This window comes from Pipistrellus hanaki (assembly GCF_964339955.1).
Source record: "Pipistrellus hanaki genome assembly, chromosome: 14".
In the NCBI taxonomy this organism is placed as follows: Eukaryota; Metazoa; Chordata; class Mammalia; order Chiroptera; family Vespertilionidae; genus Pipistrellus; species Pipistrellus hanaki.
The window spans coordinates 2304337-2327810 of record NC_140516.1 but is presented as its reverse complement, the minus strand read 5'-3'; the positions used below and the strand labels follow the sequence as shown (position 1 = coordinate 2327810).

The following is a 23474-nucleotide window of genomic DNA, read 5'->3' as shown; positions in this document are numbered from 1 at the left end:
AAAAACATAGAGGAGATGAATGAATAAGAAAAGACAGCCCAGCTGGTGTGGCTCAGTGGTTAAGCACTGATCCATGAACCAAGAAATCCCAGTTAGATTCCCGGGCAAGGCACATAACAGGGTTGTGGATTCGATCCCCAGTAGGGGTGTGCAGGAGGCAGCCAATAGATGATGTTTCTGTCAACATTCATATTTCTATCTGCCCCTTTCCCTTTCTCTCTAAAAATTAGTAAGAACATATTTTTTAAAATAATTAAGACAACCATATATATGCTGTCTACAAGAGACCCAACTCAGAAGAAAAAAAAAATTATACACAGACTGAAAGTAAAAGAATAGAAAAAATATTACATGCAAATGGAAACAAAAAACCCTACATAGGTTAATAATTCTTATATCAGGTGAAATAGATTTTAAAACAACAGCTATAAGAGATAATTTTTTAACACTTCATTGCCATCAATGCACAGATGTTCCACACAGAAAATCAACAAGGAAACAGCACCCTTAAACAACACAATAAGCCAGCTTGATTTAACTGACACTTTCAGAGCATTTCATTCCAAAGCAGTAGAATATACATTCAAGTGCACATGGAACATTTTTTAGTACAGACTACATGTTGGAACACAAAATGACTTTGAATACATTTTAAAAGATTGAAATCATATCAATTTCTTCTCTGACCGCAATTGTATGGAATTAGAAATCAATTACAAGAAAAAAATGGGAAGAAACACAAACATCTGGAGGCTAAATAGAATGTTACTAAACAATGATTGGGGGAAAATATGAAATCAAGGAAGCAATCAAAAGTTACTTTGAGATAAATGACAATGAACACACAACAATCCAAAATCTATGAGACAAAGCAAAAGCAATCCTAAGAGGGAAATTCACAATAATACAGGCCTACCTCAGGAAGCAAGAAAAATCTCAAATATAGAATCTAAGCTTACACCTAAATGAACTAGAAAAAGAACAACAAACAAAATCCAAGTGGGTAGAAGGAAGGAAATAATAAAGATTAGAGCAGAAATAAATTACATAGAACAGCAGTCGCAAACCGATGATTCGCAGAACACTGGTGGTCCGTGAGGTCCAAAAGGTTAGTGACCACTGATGTAGAGACTAAAAAGCAATACAAAAGGTCAATGAAACCAAGAGCTGACTCTTTGAAGAGATACACAGATTGACAAATCTTTAATGAGATTCATCAAGAAACAAAAAAATAATAATAGAGGAAGGTATAAACAAGTGGAAAAATATACCATATTCATGAATTGGTAGAATTAATATCATTAAAATGTCCATACTACACAAAGCAACCTACAGGTTCAATGCAATCCCTATTAAAATACCAACAGCATATTTCACAGATCTAAAACAAATCCTTGAAAAATTTATATGGAACCAAAAAAGACCCTGAATTGCAATAGCAATATTGAGAACAAAGAATAAAGTTGGAGGGTCACAATACCAGATATCAAGTTATACTACAAAGCCCCTGTACTCAAAACTGCCTAGCTCTGGCACAAGAATAGACATTTAGAACAATGGAACAGAACAGAGACCCCAGAAATCTACCTAAGCCATTACACACAATTAACATTTGACAAAGGCCCCAGCCGATTTGGTTCAGTGGATAGAGTGTTGGCCAGAGGACCAATTCTGCTCCATCTGGGTCAAGGGCACTTGTGCTTGCAGGCTCCTTCCCAGCCTGGACCTTAGTCAGGGCCCATTCAGAAGGCAACCAATCAATGTGTTTCTCTTACATCGATGTTTCTCTCTGTCTTTCCCTCTCTCTAAAACATCAATGGAAAAATATACTCAGGTGAAGATTAACAAACAAACAAACAAAAACACCACAGAAAAAAATTTGCCAAAGGAAGCAAGAATATACAGTGGAGTAAACACAGTCTCAATGGAGTCAAGACAGTCTCGTAGATAAATGGTGCTGGGAAAATTGGACAGATACATGCAAAAAGCGAGGGGGTGGGGGGAGGGAGCCACCAACTGACGCCATACACAAGAATAAACTCAAAATGGATAAAAGACTTAATTGTAAGTCATGAAACCATAAAAATCCTAGAAGAAACCACAGGCAGCGAAATCTCAGACATCTTTCATAGCAATGTTTACAGATACATTTCCTAGGGCAAAGGAAACTAAGAAAAAATAAATAAATGGGACTACATCAAAATAAAAAGCTTATGCATATCTAAAGTAACCATCAACAAAATGAAAAGTGAGCCACTTTATGGAAGAACATCTTTGGCAATGATACACTTAATAAAGGTTTAATATCCAATACATATAAGGAACTCACACAACTTAACAAATGAAAGAGAAATAATCCAATTAAAAAACACTCAGATAATCTTCCTGGATGAATAATTAAATATCTGTGGTACATCATATCATGGAGTGCTCTTCAATAAAACAGAATGAATGTTTGATAGATGGGACAATCTGGATAAATCTACAGAGAATAATGACGAGTGAGAATGTTAATACTGTAAAGGCTACACACTATATGATTCCGTTTATATCACATTCTTGAAATGACAACATTAAAGAACTGGAGAACAAAAAAAAATAAAAACAGACACTTGTCCAAAGTGGACATAGAGATGGCCAAAAGACATATGAAAAAACTAGAGGCCCAATGCACAAAATTTGTGCAAGAGTAGGCCTTTCTTCCCCTGGCTGCCAGCATTGGCTTCCCTCTGGCACCCAGGACGTGGGTTTCTCTCCAGCTGCCAGCAGGCACCCAGGACCCAGCCTTCCCTCTGGCCACCAGCAGGCACCCAGGACTTGGGCTTTCCTTAAGCCCCAGCTTCATCCAGAAGGTCATCCATAAGGTCATCCTTTCTAATTAGCATATTATGTTTTTATTATTATAGAATTATAAATGCTCAAAGTCACTGGTCATCAGAGAAATAAAATGATAAGGAGGTGTCACCTCACCCCTGTCAGAATGGCTACCATCAACAAATCAACAAGTGACAAGTGCTGGTAAGAATGTGGAAAATGGGAACCCTAGTACACTGCTGGTTGGACTGCAGACTGGTGCAGCCATTATGGAAAATAGTATGGAGTTTCCTCCAAAAATTAAAAATGGAACTGCCATTTGACCCAGTGATCCCACTTCTAGGAATAGGTCCCAAGAAATCAGAAACACCATAGGGTATATGCACTCCTATGTTCATAGCAGCACAATTTACCATTGCTAAGATTTTGAAACAGCCAAGTATCCATCAGCAGATGAGTGGATTAGAAAACTGTGGTACATCTACACAGTGGAATACTACACTGCAGTAAAAGAGAAAGAAGTCTTACCATTTGCAAGAGCATGGATGGAAATGGAAAACAGCTAAGTGAAATAAGCCAATTGAAGAAAGATACATATCACATGATCTCATTCATTTGTGGAATATAATGAACAACATAAACTGATGAACAAAAATAGAGCCAGAGAAAAGAAATATTTTAGAATAGAAGTAACCCTGTTATTTGCAGACTTTTAATATTTCCTACAAATTTTATATTATATTATGTTAGTACATTTTTTGTAATATTATTATATTTAAAATCTTGACATATTAATGTTTATTGCATGTAACATTATATTTAAAATAGTTTTTCTTGAAATAAAAAATGTTTTTTAAAAAGCTATGGTACATTTACACAATAAAATACTGTGCAGCAATAAAAAAAGAAGGATCTCGCCGAAACTGGTTTGGCTCAGTGGTCTGCAGACTGAAGGGTCCCAGGTTCGATTCCAGTCAAGGGCATGTACATTGATTGCATGCACATCCCCGGTAGGGGTGTACTGGAGGCAGCCGGTTGATGCTTCTCTCTCATCAATGTTTCTCTTTTTTTTCTTTTTTCTTTTTTTTTATTGATTTTTTCAGAGAGGAGGAGAGAGCGACAGAGAGCTAGAAACGTCGATGAGAAAGAAACATCGACCAGCTGCCTCCTGCACACCCCCACCAGGGATGCGCCCGCAACCAATGCACACGCCCTTGACCGGAATCGAACCCGGGACCCCCCAGTCCTCAGACTGACGCTCTACCACTGAGCCAAACCGGTTTCGGCTCATCAATGTTTCTAACTCTCTATCCCTCTATCTTCCTCTCTGTAAAAAATCAATAAAATACATTAAAAAAAAAAAAAAAAAAAGGATCTCTTACCCTTTGAGACAGCATGGAGGAATCTGGAGAGTATTATGCTAAATGAAATAAGCCAGTCAGAGAAAGACAAGTATCACATGATCTCATTCATATTGATCAGTTTATTTTATTATGAATAACTGATCAATAAAATAGATCATAACAATGTTTACAGATTTAGATCCCGGATAAAATAGATCCAGAAACACAGAAGCATGAAACAGACTATGGAATCTCAGAGGGAAGGTGGGGGAGGGTGGGTGGGTGGGAAGAGATCAACCAAAGAACTTGTATGCATATATGCATGGCCCATGGACACAGACAATAGAGTGGTGAAGGCCTGGGGTAGGGGCAGGTTAGATGGGGTCAATGGAGAAAAGGATGACATATGTAATACTTTCAACAATAAATACCTACTTTTAAAATTTTTTAAAAAGAGGATCCAAATAAATAAAATCAGAAATGAAAAAGGACAAGTAACAACTGACATTTCAGAAATACAAAGAATTGTAAGAAAGTATCATAAATGACAAAATGCCAACAAATTCAACAATGTGATAAATAATAAATTACTAGAAACATACAATCTTCCAAAACTGAATCAAGAAGACACAAAAATATCTAAACAGATTGATGGTCCTGGCTGAGTAGCTCAGCTCCTTAGAGTGTCGTGTCCCGAAGTTGTGGGTTCAATACCCAGACAGGGCAGGCAGAAGAATCAACCAATAAGTGAAACAACAAATCAATGTTTCTCTCTCTCGCTCTCTGCCTCTCAAGTCAATCAATAAAAATTAAAAATATGTATATTAGCAAATTGAATCCTGCAACAAATTAAAAAGATCATACACCATGATCAAGTGAGATTTATTCCTGGGATGCTAAGTTGGTACAATATCCGAAAATCAATTAATGCGATACACCACATAAACAAAATGAAGGTTCAAAATCACATGATCATATCAATAGGTGCGGGAAAAGCATTTGATAAAATCCAGCAACCATTTATGGCAAAAACTCTCAGCAAAGTGAGAAGAGGGACCATACCGCAGCATTATATAAGGCAATGTATGACAAACCCACAGCTAACGTTATCTCAGTGTGGGCACCTCTCTCAGTTCTGGTGCACTCTGCTAGGGAGCCCAGCTTAGGTTCAGACCCCAGAGTTTCCGTGGGAACCCCCACAGCTGAGACAGCCCTCTGGTACCTCCACTGCTGTCTGTGCGAGCCCAGCCAGCCCTTCCACGCCTCCACCCTTCCTACCAATCTCTATGGGGGCCCCTTTCCGTCCTCGGCTATCAGGGTTCTCTCCAGCTAGTCCTCAGATGATTTTCAGGATGGTTCTTCGTATTTTATTTCCAGTTTGGTCCTGGAAGCATGTCAGTGTAGCTTCCACTTACTCCGCCACCATTTTGGAATCCCCTATAAACATAATTTTAAATGAAAGGAACAATTTGAAGTATATATCAATATACTGACTTTTTAAATGGGCCTGACAATAAAATACCAAATTCAAAATCATGCTTACCTTTGTGAGGGAGGTATGAGAATGTATTGAATATGTGTATGTTTTTAACTAGGTGTTGTTACAGAGGTATTCCTGTATTATTTTAAATACACTGTTTCTTAAAACCCTAGAATAAAAAACAATGAGGAGCAAAATTAAGAATAATGTAGCCCTAGCTGGATTGGTTCAGTGGACAGAGCATCGGCCTGCTTCATCGGACTGAAGGGTCCCAGGTTCAATTCCGGTCAAGGACATATGTCTTGGTTGTGGGCACATCCTCAGTAGGAGTGTGCAGGATCAATGTTTCTCTCTCATCGTTGTTTCTAACTCTCTATCCCTCTCCCTTCCTCTCTTTAAAAAAATCAATAAAATATTTTAATAAAAGAAAAATGCATTAGCAACTATTATTGTATTAGCAACTAAAACAAAGATACATTGCAATGTTCAAATAGTTAATAATGGAATTATTACCAAAGGAAAAAAGTATAGTAAGCTTAGGTCAAGTTCTGACCCATAACAAATCAAAGAGGACTAACCATCATTAACTGCTATAACCGAATATCTCACCTTCATCTAATCCTTATAGAAAGAATAAATTGGTTAAGACATGTTAGTATACCAGATCTAATTACATGTCATTTATTAGATTGGCCACGAGAGGGCCCCAAACAGCATAGCAAAAGCCTTTAAGTTCAAAAGATCTCAAAACCAAGTTGAAAAGCAAGAATATATTACTATACTGACATGTAGGTGGAAATACTTAAATATATTCAAATCAAATGCACAAACTTACTATAATGACCTCCCCTGTCTCAAATCTTTGTGTTTCTCTCCAATGGTGTCTTCCCCTTTAGCTTCAATTCTTTAAAAAAAAAAAACTCCTATGTTGCTTGTCCTTGTTCTCACTTCCCATCTATCCTTTTACCCACTTAAATATGGCTCTTACTCCAATCGTTTTGCTATGACACTATTTTGCTATGGAAGCTAACGACCTGTAACAGCCAAATCCAAAGGTCATTTTTCAATCTTTGTCCAACTGCCATTTGAAATTATTTATCAAACCCTCATTTTCTTAAAACATTCTTTTTTGAATCTGTGAGACCATCAAATTGGAATTCTTTTGTGTTTAAAAGACAAGTAATTATTGGTTTATTCAGTCAGTCACTCATGTAACCAATATAGACTCAATGCTATATGCCAGGCATTATGCTAGGTACTGGGAACTCAACAATAACCACGAGGATCTTTAACAGGCAATGGGAGAGATAAAATGACAATCATAAAGCAGTAATATTGAGCTACCACAGGATTAAATGTAGGGTGTCCTTACAAGGGAGAAGCCTGGAGCAACTCAACCATTATCTGCAATTTTAGTGAGAAAATTTTAAAACTGAACTTAAATATTCAGAAAAAAAGGAGTACAATACAGGCCTGAGTCATCCCAATCTCCTACTCCCACGCAGGACCCAGGAAAGCAGTGTAAGTTGTCTTACCCAAGGGAAAGGCCTGCTGCAGGTAACCTCCAGAATGCCTCATGAGTATAAGACACTCACTGCTTCTGTGTCCTAAACGCCCTGCAGTCTGACTTCCATTTGCCATCTCTATTAAGACAATAGTGAAGTCCAGCCCTAGCTGGTTTGGCTCAGTGGATAGAGCATCGGCATGCAGACTGAAGGGTCCCAGGTTTGATTCCGGCCAAGGGCACATGCTTGAGTTGTTGGCTCAATCCCCAGTAGGGGACATGCAGAAGGCAGCAGATCAATGATTCTCTCTCATCATTGATGTTTCTATCTCTCTATCCCTCTTGCTTCCTCTCTGAAATCAATAAAGAAATGTTAAAAAAAAAAAAAAAAAAGACAATAGTGAAGTCCAAATTGTGTAAGTACTCACAGTACTCAACTAGTCACAATGCCTGATAACTGTGTAACTGTCCTGAGTTTCTAGAACACTCCACTTTCCTAAATAATTCCACCTTTCCGATTTTTCTCTCTTCTTCTTTGGCCCATCTCTTTTCATTCCACACAACAATGCAGAATTTATCTAATCCTATTCACTTAACTACTAAATACCCGATTATGCTTTACCAATATATAACTGAACCAACCACACCCCTAACACCAGACATATTTTTAATATCACTTTATTTAAGACAATCACAGTAGATTTAAAAAAGCAATGTTCTTTTTATGTAGCCTTTCTTTTTTTAATGTTTTTATTTTTAAAATATATTTTTATTTCAGAGAGGAAGGGAGAGGGAAAGAGAGATAAAAACATCAATGATGAAGAGAATCATTAATCGGCTGCCTTCTGCACACCCTCTACTGGGGATGCAGTCCACAACCCAGGAATGAGCCCTGACTGGGAATCGAACCATGATCTCCTGATTCATGGATTGTGCTCATCCACTGAGCAACACTAGCTGGGCTCTTTCTTTTTTTCCTTTTTTTGTAAATTTATTTGAGCCAAATTGACAACATATGGAGAGAAGCAAGATATCAAATGTCCTTTAGCCTCTTAATTGAATGGAAAATCTATTTATAGGGTCCTTGGATTAAAGTTTGCTCTCTAGGCAGGGGGACGGTGAAAACATGGATAACACAAAGCAGTCTTGAGAGTTCAGGGATGATCTCCCAGGATAAGAGATGACTAAAGCAAATCAAGGTTCTATAGACACAAGTCATTTGTACATAATAACTATTTCAGCATGCCTTCACTTATTTGTCTAAATATATACCCCTTGAGGCATGGGGCATCTCCACAAAATAATTCACTAGAAAGTATGGTCCTGTTAATTCAAAACAGAGTAATTTTTTTTTAAGTCTTTATACCTAAGGCTGCTGTGAGTGTGTGAGCAGGGCAGGAATAAAATGTGCTGAGGGCCAGGGGAAATAAAATTATTATCAAAACAAAAATCATAGACTGCAGAGTTCAGTCATGGACAACTGATATATTACAATGATTCTAGATACGTTTTGAGTGTACTCAGAGGGTTAAAGCTCATTAAGATACCAGATGAAACTTCAAGCTCATATCCATTACCAGGGTTAATAATTATACAATTTCCCAATCTGCAGAAGGCCACTTCAGTTGGAAAGACCAATACAACCATAATCCTTTATCTTTAGAGTGGTCAGAGTCTGATGAATGGGTCAAAGATTTATAAAACAGGACAAACTGTATCAGCAGGTTTTGTCTTTGCAGAACACTGCAACTAAAAATGCTTATTACAAAATATATGTAGTGAAAAGACAGTGCTTTATCTATCCTATTACCAAACTAAAAACTCACTGTTAAATGTCTCTCCATTCTATCTTATCCAAACACTAAGTATCATATAGTTATTCAATAGCATCAAAGGATAAAAATAATAAGGCAGCATAGGACTGTAATTAAAAACATGGGTTTTGAAGTAAGATGGATGTGATTTGTTAAAACCCAACTCTGCAACTTACTAAAAATGTAAACTTGAAATAGTTGAAGTGAGATGGGTTCATTACATGGGCTCATTACACTATTCTTTCTTTTTCTATATAGTTTAAAAACATCCATAATAAAAAATTAAATTTCTTTACAAGTCAAGTGGGGATTAAGTTTCTTTATCTGTTAAATAAAAACAACATCAATTACTATCTGACAATGTTTGCAAAATGGGCAAAGAGTAATTACCCAAACAACGTTAGTGTTAAACCTCAGAAACTCTAACCAGAGGGAAAGGGGGTGAGGGGATGTAGAAGAGGGTAGAAGGAAGATAAATGATGCCAGAAGGAGACTTGACAAGGTGTTAAACACAGTGCAATATGCCGATGATATTGTATATTATATAATGACACTTGAAACCTATATAATTTCATTAATCAATGTCACCCCAATAAATTCAATAAGAAAGAAAAAAAAGTGAAACTCTACACATACATACTTGGTGACACAAACAAAAACCAACCCATTGTGCTTTCTTGAAGTTTTTTTTTTAACTGTATTTTTATACAGTTGTAACCATAAAATTGAAGTAATTTTGTAGTTTGTTTCAATCCATATATGGTGACCTATACTCTTCCTAATCATTTTTACTATAGCCTAATATTTTAATAATAAATCTAATTTAGTTAGCCACTATTCTTTAGTTTATTAATTTGCTCTAAACTGTCACTATTATAGCCATTGCTATAATAAATTATTTGGGGCAGTTAGCATTAATTTTCAATTATTTTTGTGATAAATTCCCATGCATTTGGATTATTGGTTCATAAGGTTCTTGATATTATTATGTTGTTTGAAAAAGAATTGGACACTTTAGAATGCCATAAACCATGGCTGAGACTCTGTCTTACCACAACTTTGTTAGAACCTGAAAAAATAAGTTTACTAGTTAGAAATGCTTCACAGTTGCTTTACTTGTTAGAAGTGCTTTATAGTTACTTTACTTGCATTTCCCAATTAAAAAATAGTGAATTTTAAATTACATTTGGATTATTATACTTAATATATGAGGAGTATGCAAGCATGTACACATTATGGACATACAAAGGAATAGAAAAACAGGTTAAGAAGACAGGCAGATATTTATCACAGAAAAAATATATAGTTAAAAAAACTGAAAACTGCTGAAATGGTTTGGCTCAGTGGAGAGAGCATCAGCCTGCGGACTGAGGGTCCCGGGTTTGATTCCGGTCAAGGGCATGTACCTTGGTTGTGGGCACATCCCCAGTTGGGGGTGTGTAGGAGGCAGCTGATCCATGTTTCTCTTTCATCGATGTTTCTAACTATCTCTCTCCCTTCCTCTCTGTAAAAAATCAATAAAATATATTTTTTAAAAGACTGAAAACATTCATTCTCTTAATAAAATGAAAGAAAATGTATAAATTTATGAGGAAACCTTTCTATCTATCAAACTAGCAAGCATCCATGTGGAAGGTTCAGGGTGCAGCGAGGGACTGCCATTGGCAGTAGTTTAAACTAGGAAAGCTTTTCTGGGGAGCGGCCGGGCAGTGCACGTCAGAGTCAAAGTCCTCCTCCCTCTGTCTCCATGTCCCACTTCTAGGAATATGACTGAAAGGGGAAAACAGGCTGTACATTCTCACAGACCTAGCTACAAGGATGATCACAGCAGTGTGTGTATGTTAGAAAAGTTAAGAAAACGTGGGTTGATTGTGGTCTGATTGAATAAATTATGATAGATCCATACAAAGGCAAACATTGTAGCCACTAAAACTCATGAGGACTATAAAATATCATACAAAAGTTTTTCTTCACTATACTGATATGTAAAATAAGGTGACTACAAAAAATTATGTATGGAAAGATTTTATTTTCTACTAGAGGCCCGGTGCACAAAATTCATGCATGGGGGAGGGGTGGTCCCTCTGCCCAGCCTGCACCCTCTCTAATCTGGGACCCCTCAGGGGAGGTCTGATTGCCTCTCACAATCCAGGACCGCTGGCTCCTAACTGCTCGCCTACCTGCCTGCCTGATCGCCCCTAACCCCTCTGCTGCCTGATTGCCCCTAACCCCTCTGCTGCCTGATTGCCCCTAACCGCCTCTGCCTCACCCTGCACTTGGGACCTGGGCTTCCCTCCCTCTGGCCCGACACAGGGAGTTGGGCTGGCTTCACCCGGGGCAGGCAGCTTCGCCTGGGCAGCAGGCGCCCGGGACCACTAGTCCCTCTCCTGGGCAGCAGCCACAGGTTCGGGCGCCTGGAACCTCAGGGGGTGGGGGAGGAGACTTGTCCCTCTCCTGGGCACAAGTGCAGGCATAGGCGCAGGTGCAGCCACTGGCACCCGGGACCTCGGGACATATGGCTTGTCCCTCTCCTGGGCCACAGCCTGGCTGGTCCCCATTCCTCTCTCATGAGCTCATTTGTGCCTGGTTGGTCCCCATTCCTCTCTTCCCAGTGTTGAGTGTCTGAGCCATATGGCGTGATGGCATGAGGGTGAGATGACCATTTGCATATTAGCTCTTTATTATTTAAGATCTTGAAAAAACAATATTCAGTTTTCCAGCATTAATTTTGAAGTTAAAAACCATTTCTTACCATATATAAGAAAGATGTGCCCTAACTGGTTTGGCTCAGTGGATAGAGCATCGGCCTGTGGACTGAAGGGTCCTGGGTTCGATTCCAATCAAAGGCATGTACCTTGGTTGTGGGCACATCCCCAGTAGGGGGTGTGCAGGAGGCAGTTGATCGATGTTTCTCTCTCATCTATGTTTTCTTTTTTTTTTTAAATATTTTATTGATTTTGTACAGAGAGGAAGGGAGAGAGATAGAGAGTTAGAAACATCGATGAGAGAGAGTCATCGATCAGCTGCCTCTTGCACACCCCCCACTGGGGATATGCCCGCAACCAAGGTACATGCCCTTGACCGGAATCGAACCCGGGACCCTTCAGTCCCCAAGCCGACGCTCTATCCATTGAGCCAAACCGGTCTCGGCTCTCATCTATGTTTTAACTCTCTATCCCTCTCCCTTCCTCTCTGTAAAGGCAAAAAGAAAAGAAAAGAAAAGAAAGATTAAAAAAAAGGTAAAAAAGGAAAAGAAAGATGTATGTTGTCATAATAACTGGAATCCAACGATTGGCCTTTTTACCTACAGGATGATGCTCCATCCAATTGAGCAATACTAGTCAGGACTCTGTATTTTTTAAGATTTTTTTTTTTTTTTTTTTTTTTTTTTTACTGAATATGAAACTATGTTGACAGCATTTATTTTTCTTTCAGTACTTTGAAAAGATTGCTTCAATATCTTCTGGCTTCCATAGTTTTTCATCTTAGCTTGTTCTTTTTTCAGTAATGTCCTTTTATCCTCTGGATACTTTTAAGAATTTTTTTTCCTGACTTTCACCAGTTTTATTACTATGTTCCCAGGTATAATTTATGGTTTTTCTATTTAGTGTTCTTTGAAGTTCATGGACCTACAGGTTTGTAATTTTCATCAGATTTGGATTTTTTTTTTTTTTTTTTTTTTGGTCATTGTTTCTTCAAATAGTTTTTCTGTTTACCTTCTCTCTCTTTCCTATATATTATACAATTTGATATTTTTCTAAATGTGACTGATACTCTATTAATAACGTTCATCTTTTTTTCACTTTCCACATTATTTTGAATAGGTTCTTCTACAATATCTTCAAGCTCAGTTATCTTTTCTTTTGCAGTGTCTAATCTAATGTTAATTCCATCCAGTGGTTTGTTTTTTCATTTGGGATATTTTTTCATCTCTAGATGTTCCATTTGAGTCCTTCTCCTATCATTCATTTCTCTCCTTACCATATACATGTTTCCTTATGCCTTCTTGAACATATGAAACATTTACAATAGCTGTTTTAGAATTCTTGTATGGCAATAGTATCATCAGAAGTATTTCATTTCCAGTCTCTTCTGATTTATTGTTGTTTTTTCCTCCAGGTTATGGGTCATTATCCTATTTGATTAATATCCCTAATAATCTTTTATGTGACACTGGACATTTTCATTGCTGGGTGCTAGTTTTTACTGCCTTTCTTTAGAGTGTTGGTATTAGCCTGGCCAGAGTGGCTCAGTTTGTTGAGAGTTGTCTTATGCACCAAAAGGTTGCCAGTTTGATTCACATACCTGGGCACATACCTGGGCTGCAGGTTTGATCCCCAGTTGGGACATGTATGAGGATTAAAAAAAAAAAAAAAAAAAAAAAAAGTGCTGAACTTAGTTTTGGCATACAATTCAGTTATTGGCAATCAAGATTTAATTTTGCCAGACAGTTGAGTTACAATTTGATGCTTTCAAAACTTGTTTTTAAGCTTTGTTTAATGTGTCTTTAGTCTATGTCTACTTTAATGCTACTCAAGGTATCTAGCCAATACCCCATGTATGAAATATGTCTCCACTTTGTATAGTAGAAATATAAGTTATTTCCAGCACTGCGTGAGCTCCTGGGATTAGTTCAACATACTAATTTTCCCTGTGGCTTTCCTTAGCATTGTGGAGTTTCATACTTTGTATGTGCAGATGAGTATTCAACAAAAGATTCTACAGGAGCCTTCCAGAGATCTACAGAGATCTTTTAGTTCTGTATAGTACCCTTTGCTCCAGTTTTCTACTGCACAAATTCTATTTGTCTTAGCTTCTCCAAAGTTCCCTCAGCTATGGGTTTCCTTACTCTGTGCTGCAATCTAGAAATTGCCTACATGCAATTGTAGCACTTATCTCATTTATATTCCTTCACTCAAGAATTCCCCATCCTGGACACAACAGGGTGCTGAAGGCCTGGGATGGGGGAAAGGCCTGGAGGGGGTCGAAGGGGGAAGAAAGAGGACAGAAGTAATACTTTCAACAATAAAGAATTTTTTTAAAAAAGGATCACCATCCTGCACTGACTATTGTTCAATGGAAAAGAAAAAAAAAAGTTTTCCATACATTTAATCCTGTTTTCTAGTTGTTTACGATAGAAGGGCACTTTTTATAGCACTGATCCACCATGGGCACATGTATTGTTTTTATAGCATCTTTTCTTGTGTTATTTTTTAGGGGTGCTCTAAATTAAAATGCACATATCAGAAAATTTTTTAGGTTCTGGTCAAAATGGTAACGTAGGTAGTAAACATGGGGCTCACCACATCCAACAACTACATCAAAATTATAGCTAAAGTACAGAACAACTACCACTCAGAAACACCTGAAATCTAGCTGAACTAGGGAATTAAAAAAGAAACACACTGAGACTAGTAGGAGGGCACAAGACGCTGGGTGGAATCACTGAACTGGCTGGTCCCACACCCACGAGTGGTGGTTTAAAATTGGGAGGGATATTTTGGCCGTGGAGGTTTCCCTGAGGAGTGAAGAGTCCCTGCCCCACAAAAGACTCTCAGCCCAGGGTTTCAGTCCCAGGAAGTGAAGTCCTCACTACTTCCGGCTGTAAAAACCTGGGGGGATTGTGACATGGAGGCTGTTGGCCGCCATGCAGTTTGTCTTAAAGGGCCCACTCAGCTTCACTCCCTGTGAGCTCCAGCATTGTGGCAGCAGCTTGAAAGGAACTTGAGACATTTGAGGAGGAACTAACTAGCCTGGAATCAGAGTGAGAGCTGAAGGGGTAGGAGCACCATATCTGAATCTCCATCAACCTGGCTCACACATTCACTCTGCCCTGGTGATTCCGAGACCCTGCTTCTCTCTACCTGCTTATACAAGCCACTTCCAGTGGCTTGTTCATACAACTGGCCTCTTTGCCTCATGCTTTGGATTTTCCTAAAGTCACTCAGAGAAACAGCAGCTGGCCTCAGCATGCCCCGTATCTCTCAATAAGTGGCCCCAATTATGGCACTAGCAGCAGCCCACCTTGGTTCATAGCTTGGCCTCTCTTGGCACCTTCAACCCCAACACAAGTAGCACCCATCTTCAGGTTTCTTTGTAGCTCATGCTGGATGGCCCCTGCAGGGCACAGGCAGTAGCTGACTTTGTATCTCCTGGGAGGCTCCAGAGCTAGTGCACCTGGTGGTCAGTTTCTAACATGCCAGAATAAAAACCCTACCACACCCACAAGTGACACAAGGGGCAGACCTGATGAGCAAAAAAGCCCACAGTGAAGCAAGTTTTGTTCCACAGGATCAGCTCCTGAGTGGATGCTTTTCTGCTGTAGTCTCAGGCGATCCTCACAACTGATTGGCCTGGGGGTCAATCCCTCCCAGTGATGCAAACATCCACTAATGCCCAACTATAGCAGGACAGAGTACACAGCTCACACAGGGGTACACCGGGAGTGCCCAGCTCAGGTGACTGGAGAGGTTGAGCCACTGGACCCCACAGGACACCTACTACACAAGTCCATTCTACCAAGTCTGAAGATGTGGTAGCTCTATCAAATACACAGAAACAAACACAGGAAAACAGCCAAAATGCAGAGACAAAGAAACTTCCAATCTAATAAAGAGGGAATATGCAAATTGAACACCACACCGTCACAAAGATGGCAGCTCCCACAGCAGAGGCAGGATTTCCGTAACACAAGATGGCTGCATCCACAACTGACACCAAGTTCCTGTAATGAGCCTTAAGGAGCAACCAGCAGGGAACTGAGCCTGCGACCCCCACCCTCAGAGTGCACCGCCCGCCCTGGTGCCTGGCTGGGGAACCTGAAGCTATGCCCCCTCCGCCCGTCGCCCGTCCCGGCAGCAGGCCAGGGAACCTGAGGGTGCGCTGGAGGACCTAAGGCTGTACCCCCAGCCCAGCATGTGCCAGGGGACTGAGGCTGTGCCCCCAAACCCTGCAAGTTGACAGGGATGGGGAAGGTCAGGTCTAGATCCCACCCAAAGGGGTGGGGCCGGCTGGGTCTGAGACTCACAAGATTTTGAGGCAACACATGGATAGGAACTTGACTCTGGGTCCCACGGCACACCCCAGACTCTGACAGGAGAAAGATTTTCATATGCATTTTACTAATTTTCTTTCATCTCTGACACTTCTATTATAGAGAAAGGGCAAATAGCAATATTAAAATATTTTCTCTAATTCAGTGGTTCTCAACCTTTCTAAGGCCGCAACCCTTTAATACAGTTCCTCATGCTGTGGTGACTCCCAACCATAAATTATTTTCATTGCTACATCATAACTGTAATTTTTCTACTGCTATGAATTGTAATATAAATATCTGTGTTTTCCAATAGTCTTAGGCTCTACAGCAGTGGTTCTCAACCTGTGGGTCACCTCAGACCATCGGAAAATACAGATATTTACATTACGATTCATAACAGTAGCAAAATTACAGTTAATGAAATAGCAAAGAAAATAATTTTACGGTTGGGGGTCACCACAACATGCGGAACTGTATTAAAGGGTCACGGCATTAGAAAGGTTGAGAACCACTGCTCTAATTAATCCCCTTTTAATGTGTAGGAATTTCAGGCCACTAGTGTCACAAATGAAAGAATAGGACAAATCTCCAAAAAAAAAGAAAAGAAAATGGAAGCAAGAAAACTACCAGAGCCCTAATCAGTTTGGCTCAGTGGATAGAGCGTCAGCCTGCGGACTGAAAGGTCCCAGGTTCGATTCCGGTCAATGGCATGTACCTTGGTTGCAGGCACATCCCTAGTAGGCTGATCAATGTTTCTTTCTCATCAATGTTTCTAACTCTCTATCCTTCTCACTCCCTCTCTGTAAAAAAATCAATAAAATATATTAAAAAAAGAAAACTACCAGATACAGAGTTCAAAACAATGGTATAAAAGGACCCGGTGATTCTTTGAGTCTCTAACCCTCCCTACTTGCAGCTCATCCAAGCCATTTCCAGTGGCTTTTCAGAAATGAAGGACACAATAGTAGCATACAGGATGCCAAGAATCAAATCAATAATTTAAGCCCTAGCCAGTTTGGCTCAGTGAATAGAGCATCAGCCTGCACACTGAAGGGTTATGGGTTTGCATCTGGTTGAGAGCACGTTCCTCGGTTGTAGGCTCGATCCCTGGACCAGCTCAGGGTGCATGCAGGAGGCAAACAATCCATGTGCCTCTCTAACAATGATGTTTTTCTCTCTCTGTCTCCTTCTCTTCCACTCTCTAAAAATCAATAGGGGAAAAAATACTCTCAGGCAAGGATTTTTTAAAAAGCATTTGGGCCCTGGGCAGTTTGCGTCAGTGATTAAGAGCATCAGCCCACGAATCAAATAATTGCAGGTTTGATTCCCAGTCCTGGTTGCAGAGCAAGCAGGGAGACAACCAATCAATCTCTCTCTTTCTCTCTCTCTCTCTCTCTCTCTCTCTCTCTCTCTCTCTCTCTCTCTCTCCCCCCCCCTTCTTCTCCCTCCCTCCTCTCTCTTTTCCACTCTCTCTAAAAAAAAAAATCAATGAAAAAAAAAATATCCTCAGGTGAAGATTTACAAAAACTGAATTTGGAATATAAGGAAGCAAAAAACACCCAATCCAAACAGAAAAAAAAAATCCAAAATATAAAGATAGTATAAGGAGTCTCTGGGACAACTTTTAGTGTACCAACATTTGCATCATGGGGTTGCTGGAAGGAGTAGAGAGGGAACAAGAAGTTGAAGACCTATTTAAAAAAATAATGACAGAATACTTCCCCTACCTGGTGAAAGAAATATGTCTGAAGCCACCCATTGCCCTCTGATTGAGACACTGGTAGCTGAAGCAACTTCCACCTACAATCTTATGTTAATCCTTGCTTATTGGCTACGGGTGAATCCCAAACCTTAATAAAAGGGATTGCAAGGCCAGAGCACATGGTAGTCCTCCTCCTAGAGGTGGACTCTTGCCTGGCCCTCAATATTCCCAAATTAATACTTTTCTAGTCTCTTTCATTTATGTGCGGCCTCCTTCAGAACCCGAACCCTGAACTTGAACAAAATGAGCCCAAAGAGGCCTATACCAAGACACATCATAATTAAAATGCCAAGTGTTAAAAACAAAGAGAGAATCTTAAAAGCAGCAAGAGAAAATCACTTTAGTTACCTACAAGGAAGCCCATAGGACTGTCTGCTGATTTCTCAATAGAAACTTGCAGGGCAGAAGAGAATGGCAAGAAATATTAAAAGGGAATGGACCTATAACCAAAATTACTCTGCCCATCAAAGCTATCATTTAGATTTGAAGGTCAGATAAAGAATTTCCCAGGAGAAACCAAGATGGCGGGATAGGGTAGACACCCGAATGCAGCCTACCACAACAAATTTGAATTTAGAACTGAAAAACAGGGGAAATAACACCCTGAAGCGCCGGACAGCTGCCTGAGAGGAGGCTCTACCATCTGGGAAGGAGAGAGAAGGCACACTGAACCTCAGGAACTGTGAAGGTACAGAGAACTGTGCGCGCGAAAAGGCAGCCGCCCAACTTCGCTGCCGGCTGGTTTGCGGAGCGCTGAGAGGGTGGGCCGGGCTGAGTTCGCTGCTGGCTTACTCCTAGCGTGCGGAGAGGGCAGACAGCTAACACGTGCAGCTGGCTTTCTTGTTCAGGAAGAAAACAGAACCACCCTATTGCGCTGATAGACGGCCCCAGACAGGGAGAGGCCAGACTGTCAGGCTGTGGGCAGAGATCTCTCGGAGGTGTGTGAAGCCAGCGGCCATTACTGCGGGACTCAGAAACCAGACCCTCGTAGGGAGGGGCTGAATAAAGCTTGTCTGCAGCACCCGAGACTCCGCCCCATCCAAGCGGAACACAGAAGCCCTTCCAGTGGCTAGCTTTCTAGTTCGTAGTGAATGGGACTCTCCTAGGGAGTGACAGACAGGAATCTAAAGCTTGTCTGTGCCTATACCAAAGAGGTGCGCGCGCCTGCAACCAATTGTGTGGGATTCAACAAAGCTTGTCTGTGCCACTCCAAGACTCCACCCCATTCGAGTGGAATACAGAAACCCTCCTAGCTGAGACACCTCTGATCCTCATAGCCAATTGGCTTGGAGATCAACGCTTCCCTGTGATACCAACAACAAGCAAGGCTTAACAACAAGACTGCACACACAGCCCAAAAGGGCTACACCAAGACTGTCCACCTCAGGTAACTGGGAGGCTGACCCACTGAACCATATAGGACACCTTAGCACACAAAGCCACCCTACCAACTCAGGGAATCTGTGAAAATGCAAAGACAAGGAAACAGATCACAAACAAAAGAAATGGAGGAAAAGAAGAGACTGGATATAGAGTTCAAAACCACGCTTATAAGGTTTATCAAGAATTTCCTAGAAAAGGTCGATAGACCTATGAGGATATGAAAAGGAATCAACTAGAAATAATAAGGGATCAACAAGAAATAATAAGGGATCAACAAGAAATAAAGAATACATGGTCTGAAATAAAAAATATTATACAGAGTCTTAAAAACAGAATGGAAGATCGCAAGAATCAAGTCAAATATTTGGAACATAAAGAGCCAGAAGACACTCCTCCACAGAAGCAAGAAGACAAGAGAATCCAGAAAGTTGAAGATAATGTAAGAAACCTCTGGGACAACTTCAAGCGAACCAACATCAGAATGATGGGGGTCCCAGAAGAAGAGAGAGAGCAAGATATTGAAAACATACTGAAAAAAATAGTGACAGAAAACTTCCCCCTCCTGGTGAAAGAATTAGACTTACAAGTCCAGGAAGCACACAAAACTCCAAACAAAAGGAACCCAAAGAAGACCACAACAAGACAAATCATAATTAAAATTCCAAGAGCAAAAGACAAAGAGAGAAAAGCAGGTAGTTACCTATAAAGGAGCACCCATCCGATTGTCAGCTGATTTCTCAACAGAAACCATGCAGGCCAGACGGGAATGGCAAGAAATATTCAAGGTGATGAATAGCAAGAACCTACAGCCAAAAATAATCTACCCAGCAAAGCTATCACTCAGAATCAAAGGCCAGATAAAGAGCTTCACAAATAAAAAAAAGCTAAAGGAGTTCATCACTGCCAAACCAGAAGTATATGAATTGCTGAAGGGGGTTCTTTCGAAGAGAAAGTAAATAAAGATAAAAACTATGAACAACAAATATGTAACTATCAACAAGTGAATCTAAAAACCAAGGGAATTAAAAAAAATCTGATGAACAATATTAACTGTTGAATATAATAGAATCAGAGATATGGAAGGGGAGTGAACTGACGATTCTCGGGGAAAAGGGGAGAAGGGGGTGTGAGAAGAGACTGAACATAAACTGTGCAGCTATGGATGAGGACAATGGGGGGTGGGGAAAGGGCAGAGGGTGGGGTGGGAACCTGGTGGAGGGGAGCAATGAAGGGGGGGGAGAATGAGGAACATTTGTAATAATATGAACAATAAAGATTTATTTAAAAAAAATAATTTTTTAATTAAAAACTAAAAAAATAATTTCCCAGACAAGAAAAAGTTAAAGGAGTTCATCACCACAAAACCAGTATTACATGAAATATTAAATGATCTTCTTTAAGACAAAGAAGAAATATTGAGAATATAAATGATAAAATGACAATAAATATATATCTATAAACAATTCAATCTAAAAATAAAAAATATTTTTAAAAAACACATCTTGAAGATATTACAACCTATCTTGAAATGAGTATACTAATACTATATAATAAAGAGGGAATATGCAAATTGATGGTCACTCCGCCACAAAGATGGCGGTGCCCACAGTGAAGGCAAGAGGTTTCTGTAACACAAGATGGTTGTACCCACAGGGGAAGCAGGGTTTCCGTAACACAAGATGGCTGCACTCACATGGAGGCCAAGTTCCCTTAATGAGCCTGAAAAAGCAATCACCAGGGACCTGAGGTTGTGCCACCCCCAACCCTGGCACCAGGTTGGGGAATCTCAGGCTGCACTTTCCCACCTGGCAGGCCTTGACATGGGGACCTCAGAACATGCCCCCAGCTCCAGCGCCAGGCTGGGGGGGCACAGGCCGTGCCCCCCCATGTGGCAAGGCTTGACGGGGGACCTTAAAAGGGGAGGATATTCATAGATTTTTAAGGTTTTGCTGTGATGTTTAGTGTCAACCTCCCTCTCCTTTTATCCTTGAGAAACTTTAAATAAATTTCTATACATTCTTCAATGAGAAAAAAGAAGGCAACAGAAACAAAATGGAACATTGGATCTGTAGAAAATATTGAAGAATACCAGAAACGGTAAATATCTATTGTACATAAGGAAAAAACTTGTCAACCTAGAATTCTATATCTAGCAGGAATAGCCTTCAAAAATAAAGGCAAGACAAATGTTTTAAAAATAGATTAAAAAGTGGCTTCCAAAGGGGATGAGTTGCTCTGAAATTTCAGACTAACTGTGTTAGACAGGGACAGGGACAGCAAGACTGTCTGCTCCCAGGCTACATTAATCTCATTACAGAACATGGGGGCAGTTGGGAGGCAGTCTAATCTGAAGATGTCAAATATTGACTTGAAGGCACTGGTTTTCTCCAGCCAGGCTAGCAGAGTCTGGGTGTACCACAGACAGTTCTCCACACTCCTTAGTTCATCATGCAGTTTACTGTAGTCCCCATGGCACTGCCTTTCCTGCTAGTCCAGAGTCTTAGTCTCTACCTGGGCTGCCTCCAGAGTCATAGTTGCTCTATCTTGGTTCTCCACCTTCTCCAGCTCCTGGACCAGCCTCACTTCCTCCAAACCCACATTCTTTAGTTTCTTCTCAATGTCTCCATCTTGTCCTCATTTATTCTCTCCCTAGTCTCCAAACCTGGTCTCTTTTTTCTTTAGCTCATGAAATTTATTTTAGCATTTCTTGACAGTCCTTGTCTATTAGAAACAAGTTTTTCACTTTTTAATCTATTTTTTAAATATTTGCCTTGCCTTTATTTTTGAAGGTTATTCCTGCTAGATATAGAATTCTAGGTTGACAAGTTATTTTTCCTTTTATCACCTTTATAGATACCATTCCATTATTTCCAATTCTCTGTTTTTTCAGATAAGAAGTTTTCCATAGTTCCAATTGGTATTCCCATGATTTAATATGTTCTGTTGCTTTTAAGAATCACTCTTTAGTTTTGAGCAGTTTGATTAGGATTTGCCTAATATGGAATTTTTTATTTCTTGATTTGTTTTTGTTTTGTATTTAATCTGCTTGGGGTTTGTTGAACTTCTTAAATTTGTGAGTTTATGACTTTCATCAATTTTAGAATTTCATGACTATGGTCTCCTCAAGTATGTCTTCAGCCATATTCTCTCCTCTCTAAACCTCCAAATACATAGATGTTATACTATGTATTATTATACCATAAATCTTGGAGCATCAGTTAGTGCCAAAAAGTAAGAAAGTACTTTCTCATTCTCTCCCTCTCTTCCCCCCCCCCACCTCTCTCTCTCTCTCTTTCTCTCTCTTTCTCTCTCTCTCTCTCTCTCTCTCTCTCTCTCACACACACACACACACACACACACACACACACACACTGATGGGGATATGCCAAAGAAACATAGGAACCAAGTGAAAGAGCTCTGAATGGTCAAATTTGAATAATTTCACAAACAAAACAAATTAGTAATTACATTATAACCCAAAATATAAAGTAAATATCCATGAGTCAATACTGTTATAAACAATGACTGAAAAAATAAATATACATAGGAGAAGAGATAAACCTCCTTCACAGAATTCCAAATAAATTATGTAGATACTCCACCTTCAAGGAGGGAGAGCATAACTACTCACAGTGATTTCCTTCCAAAGAATACATATGGAATAGAAAGAATGAAAGAGAAATTTTACAGATAAGGAACTTAACAAACACTACCAAGATCAACATCAATACTGATAAGACATTGTTAATATAATGTACTGAAAATGATACTTAATTCTGTGGTCCTACTCTGAAAAACCAAAACCCCAGTTGAATCATGAGAAAAATACCAATAAGGGACATTCTATAAAATTCCTGAACAATACTCCTCAAAACTGTCTAAGTCATCAAAAACCAAGGAAGTATGAGAAATTCATAGCCAAGAAGAATTTATGGACATGACATTAAATGTAGTGTGGAATCCTGGTTGGGATCCTGAAACAGAAAAAGGACATTAGGTAACAACAAAGGATAGTGCATAAAGTATGAACTTCAGTGAAAAATAATATATAACTCACACCCAGTTTCTCCTGGGTGTAGGGTATATGGGACCTCTCTGTACTATTGAAACAAGACAACAATAGGGTCCTGGCTACCTATCACTACTTGAGCTAATTAAGCAGAGACAGGGTTGAATCATATATGAGCTTTTATTCCAGTAATGCAGGCAGTATGGGAGAGCAGCAGGTCATCCATGAAAATCTGCTCTGTTCCAGCCCATAAACCAGCTGCTTATGTTGGGCAGGACAAAGATTATATGGGGAAGTAGGTAAAATGAATATGAATGGCTACAGATTAC

The 23474-nt window shown here is 39.7% G+C and overlaps 1 protein-coding gene across 5 annotated transcripts in view; it reads right to left on the bottom strand.

Moving 5' to 3' along the window:
- Positions 1–23474, bottom strand: part of SHLD2 (shieldin complex subunit 2) — a 117366-nt gene that overhangs the window by 61960 nt on the left and 31932 nt on the right. The window contains exon 3 of one of the 5 annotated variants that reach the window (XM_084904159.1): positions 5436–5594. The exons of the other annotated variants lie outside the window; for them this stretch is intronic. The gene's annotated coding sequence lies outside the window, so the exon portion shown is untranslated. The remainder of the gene's footprint in view (positions 1–5435; positions 5595–23474) is intronic. 5 annotated transcript variants of the gene reach the window in all.